This window comes from Macrosteles quadrilineatus, unplaced genomic scaffold (assembly GCF_028750875.1).
Source record: "Macrosteles quadrilineatus isolate MER2022 unplaced genomic scaffold, UCM_ALF_1.0 Scaffold_2__2_contigs__length_208266976, whole genome shotgun sequence".
Taxonomy (NCBI): Eukaryota; Metazoa; Arthropoda; class Insecta; order Hemiptera; family Cicadellidae; genus Macrosteles; species Macrosteles quadrilineatus.
In genome coordinates this window covers 174,307,201-174,314,284 of record NW_026542595.1, presented here as the reverse complement: position 1 = coordinate 174,314,284, position 7,084 = coordinate 174,307,201, and positions in this window count along the sequence as shown.

Here is a 7,084-nt window from a genome sequence, read left to right as displayed (position 1 = left end):
TGTTTACCTAAATATTCAAATATTTAACAGTGTACACATATATTGTAGGAAATTCTTCAAACTCAAAACACCTTAAGTTCAATGTTTCTACGCATTAGCCTATAGTAATATTTCAACTTCAACATCTTGTCAAACCTACAGTTTATGACACCATAAATCGTTTCCCATGAGTTTATATTCTCCCATAAACAGGGAAAGCAAGACCGATATAGCATCCCTAATGCACTTGTGATGTTGTCAAGATATTGTCATATGAGTGGTTTATGTTTATTGCATAAAGTGGGAACCTTTCTTGAGTCAGTACATATTTTCTATTTTACGGGACTTCCTATAGTGCTTGAACAATATAAAACTAAGGACATTGACAATGGAAAATAGTGGTATCGTAGTTATTTAGAAGGTTGCTGACCTTTAGTTATTATTTTTATCATTTACGTGTTCTATGTTAGGTATTAATAGAGTTTTAGCTTTTTGTTAGTTGTATGTCGGGTTGGATTTGTTATCTGTTTTTTGTTGCAGAGTATAATTGTATTCACTTCAATTCGTAAGGTACTTGGTTTCAAAATTAATTATTATAAAATGAACCTTTTATCGTGATTACGTTAATACTGTAATTAGGCTAATTATATTCTAAATCCAATAAGTTAATAATAATAAACTGATATTAACAGCAATATACTCTCGTAAATATATCTTTAATCATCCTAAATTAACAAAAATAGCGTGTGGTACAACCGTGGTTTGATAGTTACTTATTAAATACAAGGTAGATGACGACAACTTAAAAGTTCACTCGACAACAAATGGCTCAATGAACAACAGCTGTGATGACAAATTGCTCCATCTCCCTCCTGCAGGATTAACTTTCTAAGAAACAATTTTATACACTCAGAGCAAAGTTTTAAAATAAATTATGTGACATTATATCAAAGCACAGAATTGCTTATGTTTTGATATTGTTATTGTTAATTGGCTCATTATACTTGATATTACGGTGATTTTCCGTAATTTCCCTAGGAAATGTTGATACAGAAATTAGATACAGATTTTTTGAAGATTTGACGTAATTCGAAAAGTTTTGGAATCCTTGTTCCACCATTGTACTATTTTGGACCTAGTTGATTTTTTTATCAAATAAACCTATTCTGTATAAATAAGTAATGGTACAGTCAATTTAAGCTCATAAGATAAGTTTTAAGCTCATATGATTATCTTATTTCAGTAGACATATTTGTGGGTTTTCACCAATGAAAGATGTGAAAGCGAAGATCATATGAACACATGGCGTCTTCGCACTGTGGATATTTATAGGCATGGACTGTGGATGCGATAATCCCGGTGTGGTTTGACGCCCGCACTAGTTAATACTACGACTATCCGCAGTGCTCATGATAATAAGACCAATTCGTTAATTACAAGGAAAAATGTGGTTCGGATTCCACTATAATCTGTAGGTCCCTTAGTTGCCATTGGCTGTATGGGCTATTAATTAACAGCTGTGTCTAAGGAACATTTCGGTCTTAGTCACTAACAATACTACAAGATCGCGCCACTCATCCTACACTCACCCTTCACTCATATTTGGGTTAAAATGCGCACATAGTGGTGTCCCTATTTTAAATCATTGATATAATTGATGAAATTGGTGTAAATACCTGCTTCGTAGTAATCCTAATTGTTGCTAGTGTTGTAACTAGTTTCGACTTTCTACAAAGTCATCTTCAGACGTCAAGGAAGATGACTTTGTAGAAAGTCGAAACTAGTTGCGACACTAGCAACAATTAGGATTACTACGAAGCAGGTATTTACACCACTTTCGTATATTCAACGTAATCTGGAGGCTAACTTCTAAAATGAGATATAATTTAATTCATAATTGATACACTGACGGGTAACGTTGTCTCTTTTTATTCGATCCATTTATTTTTACATGATCAGTTATTGACACGGGTGTGTTCAATATGTTTAAAAGATAAGAGTGAACAACTTAATTTTTATCAATTCGCCACGTCTAGGATTAATTCATATGTACGGTATTCATTACCTAAAATGTAAATCTGTTTTCTGTGAATTATAAAATTTACATGAGAGAATCTATTGAAAGTATAAAAAACTAGATACAACTTGACAGCGAAAGAAAATCAAATTGTTTTATTTACTCGATGGAGGGGCAGAACGTGAAGAACAGAAGCGGAAACGGATATGAGCCTAATGGTACGGGGAATCCTTTATATAAACAACTAGAATCGCTTGAAGCTACAATAAAAATAAAAATTGTTCTTATACCTTCAGATTTCTGTACAGTTACTTTTACAATTAATATTTAATAATGGTATATTCACCCAGCCCTATTTATACCAACCCCTGTGGTAATACACACAGTCGCCATTTTGTTTGTTTTTTTCACTTATTAATTGTTTTCTAAATTACGGTTAAACATACGAAATTGAAACTTTAACTTAAATAAAATGTTTAACAAGAATACCTTATTTAAGGCAATTTTATTAAAAATTTATTTACACCTTACTTTTTAGATTACTGATAGGATAGATAACTGAGATTTGCCAGCTTTAGTAATCACGTATCACTACAGCTGACATATATCAGTTAATATTCGTCTAATCTAAAAAAAAGATGTCAATCAATTTTTTTATGAAATTGCCTTTAAAAAGTTATCCTTGTAAATTAAAAAAATCAATGGTTTTTCAGATATTTAAGAAACAACATTTTAAATGGCATTTTGCTTATGAATTTAAAAATGTTCATAATGTTCTGGTAGCTTTGTCTAGTTGTCATAAATGTTTGTGCAAAATTTCAATTTCGTATTTTTAACCGTTCTTTAAGAAACAATCAATAATTTAAAAAACAATGGTGCTGTGTGAATAAATAAGAACTTCCGGACAATTTAAATATGGTATTAAGATATCTTTCTTACTCAGGCATTGTGCTTAATGCTCTAAAATTTTGGTAGAGAGTTCCGGGACACCCTGTATCATAAAGAGGTGTTTTTTTTTTATTACAACAAACCCTCATACAAGGGCTCGTAATGGAATGGGAAACGTCTTTCAAAACTAACACAAACAGAACCTAGGTAGAGTCAATAAAACTTCCAATTGTTTATTAAAGAATTTCAAAAGACGAAAGTTATGTCTTTCAAGGTTTTGCTCTCGTAAAAGTTTGAATTGTTTACTCAACTTGTTCCTGACTTTATCAACAGTTGAATCAAGGTAAATAATTTGGAAGGCTGGTTTACTTTAAGTTTGGATTGACATTTCAACTATTTAAACTAATTCATCCTCAATCTTATTTTTTAGCGAATTTCCCTAGAGGGAAGTAGCTATTACCGTACCGTAGATGGCATAGTAAGACCTATGCCCGAGACCGATTTACTTTTTTCATTTTGATGTCCCCAGAGGCCAAAACACCTCTTTTTACACCCCCTTTTTAAAGAGCTTAAAAAACCAATAATTTAGTATATCAAAGTGTTTTTGTACGGCGATTGGTTACGGAGAAAATTATTTGTAAAATGTTGTAGTTTGCTTGTTTATGGATATATTTTTATCAAACTTGGTAAATTTATTTCTTTTATACTAAGTTATTAATATTTTACTAAAAAAACCACACTTGTTAGCCTCCCTATAGCAGCAAGCTTAGGTACTCATAAAACCTAATGTTAATTAAATACCATACATTTAATTGAAAATCAATCCAGGAAAATGGAAATTTGCTTAGTCGGCAGGTTTGCTGCGGCCGGGGTATTGTTTCTGGTCGTAAATATATGCATGAGATAAATATAAGTTACTTCCGGGTATAATTAGGGTTACACATCACCACTTCATGTAGGATTACAATTTCAACTTTACTTGTAAGTACTGTACTGCATTTTTAAGGATAAAATAGTTTTCATAACTTCCATGAAGCATTAAAAGATCAAGTGAAATAGTATATTTCATCACTTGGGCCTAAAGTGATTCTTTTTGACCCGAGGTCAAGTTTTACGATCGAGGCGAAGTCGAGGTCGGAAATTGAAGGAGGGTTAAAAAGTCATTTTTTGCCCGTGTGGTGAACTATATTTTTCGTCATAACTCATTGCATCATTAATTACAAACAAAGCCAGAAAAATTAACAATTGTGAACCTATCAAAACGACTTCCAGGCTGTTTTTGCTGCGGTATGACAAAACATTTGTTAAACCCCCTCATGACTAACTAATCAACATTTTTTTACAATGCAGATTTCATCATAAAACCGTTGATTGCAAACAATAACTTATCAATAATGTTAATCACTTAAAAATGAAAACAGTCTTATTATTCCCTTAGGCTGGGTTGTAATTCAATGGAGGTTTCGATAAATTTCAATTCAGCTGATCGGGTCAAACCGACACAAACGTCAGTCAAGGCAGCTTTATTACTTTCATCTGGCCACATTGGACATTGATTGTGAAGCAAAGCATTCATCCCAGGTAAGTTATATGGTCAATAACTTCTCGGGAAATCGTCGAAACTGTATCCACATGAGTATTGCAAGCTCTCATTGTGTTTCATGTCAAATGAAAGAATATCTCCGTCGCGGCAAACCTGCAAACTAAGCGAATTTCCATTTGCCTGATTGGATTTACACTAAAATGCCTCCTTAAAAATATCACATTTATTCCCTATTTAAATAGAATTCGTTTTACAAGTACTTAGGTTTGCTGCAACAGGTAGGGTAAAAATGTTTAGTATGAAATAAATGCTTTTTTCAAAATTAGATCAAGATACGTTCATAAACAAGCAAACTATAACAGTTTACTTATTCTCCATAGTAATAACAAGAAAATTTCATATTTACAATTTTCGGGATTTTCTCCGTAACTATTAGGCACATAACGATGCTTCAATATACTAAATTATTTGTTTTTTGAGCTCTACAAAAAGGTTTGGCAAGAAATTCCAAAATTTCATGTTTATATGGTCAAAAATGGGAAACCCGAATATTTACCCCATAAAACCCCCCATAAACCACCATTTCCATACATCATGGTGGTTTGCGAACTCATTCGAATAAATTTAGGTTTATACGTTTGTAACAAATTTCATCAAAATCAGATTCACCTATTAATTGTCATTTCATTTATATGAATTCGAACGGATGGTGTTTTTGGCCTCTAGAGACCTCAAAACTAAAAAGTAAATCGGTCCCTGGTCCAGGTCTTACCATGAGTACTACGGTAATAGCTTATTCCCTATATGGGTTATTCACAACAGGGGAATTCGCTAAAATCAAGGTATTTCATTAAATAAGAACGTTTATGGACTGAATCGGATTGACACGGAAAAAACGAGTGTAAAATTTTGTACTAAGACTCGGCCTGTTTAATTAAATTAGGAACCGAACAAGTTCGCTGTACAGTTCACTGATGTTTAGGGATTTGATTAAAAAAGAATTAGAGTTTTCCAATTTACCTGCCTAAATCACTTGTCCAATTGTTAACAGAAGGGCGGACTCCCTGAACTGGTCTTTATTAATCGTTTTAAGATTTATTTTCCGCGCTTTGAAACCTTTAAGGCGTTAAAGATGTAGGGAAGAATTATAAGACGTGATTATTTTAAATATAAGAAAAACAACCAAACTTTCCACGTCTCATGTCAACAATATAGTCCAGGACCTGACTAGGGTTCTGTGTGCATGTCGTGTATAGAGAATTTTGCTTTTGCATTTCAATATAGGTGTCTTAGGAAGTGTTTTCCACTCGGGTGTCAAGTTCGCACCTGGTACGTTTTCAAGCTATGACGTCATCAAGATGGCGGCTCGGCAATTTTTAAATGCGTATATTTCGCAAACCGTTTAACGGATCGGGATGATTCTTTTTTTGTTTGAAAGATATTTTTACAAACTATCTTTATTGTATTTACACATTTGTTGTAAACTTAAATATTCACCGCACAATATTGAAAAATGTCGTTTTTATTGTTATTATTTTTATTGTTTTGATTATAACTTCTTAACCGCTGATAAAATCAAATACCGCCCGTTGCAAAAGTTGTAGATAATTCAATACCCTTTCCAATGATACCAAATAATATGTGATTAGACCTAAAAATAAAGCAAAGAGATTGAATAAACCGTAAAAAAACACTGAAAGTGGTGTACGGTCCGGGAAATATTAGTCCTGGACATGACTAGGGTTCTGTGTGCATGTCGTGTATAGGGAATTTTGCTTTTGCATTTCAATATAGGTGTCTTAGGAAGTGTTTTCCACTCGGGTGTCAAGTCCGCGCCTGTTTCGTTTTCCAGCTATGACGTCATCAAAATGGCGGCTAGGGCAATTTTTAAATGCGTATATTTCGCATACCGTTTTACGGATCGGGATGATTCTTTTTTTGTTTGAAAGATAATTTTACAGGAAATGTTTTTTGTATTTACACTTTTGTTGTCAACTTAATATTTATCTCACTATATTGAAAAACGTGGTTTTTAATATCATTGTTTTTGAATTTTTCCTCATAACTTGTTAAACGCTTATAGAATGAAATAAATACCCATTACAAAAGTTGAAGATATTTTTAAGCCTATCTTTTTTGTATTTACACTTTTGTTGTTAACCTACTATTTGTCAAAAAGTTATAAGCAAAAGTAAAATAAAAATAACAATTAAATATACATTTATTAATATTGTGGGATAAATAGTAGGTTAACAACAAAAGTGTAAATACAAAAAAGATAGGCTTAAAAATATCTTACAAAAAAAAAAGAATCATCCCGATCCGTTAAACGGTATGTGAAATATACGCATTTGAAAAATTGTTCCAGCCGGAATATTTTCCGGACTATCTACCATGTTAAGTGTTTGTTAGCGGTTTATTTAATCTCTTGGCCTTAATTTTAGTTTCAAACATTAATTGTTTGGTATCGTTGGAAAGGGCATAAAATTATCTTCAACTTTTGTAATGGGTATTTATTTCATTCTATAAGCGTTTAACAAGTTATGAGGAAAAATTCAAAAACAATGATATTAAAAACCACGTTTTTCAATATAGTGAGATAAATATTAAGTTGACAACAAAAGTGTAAATACAAAAAACATTTCCTGTAAAATTAT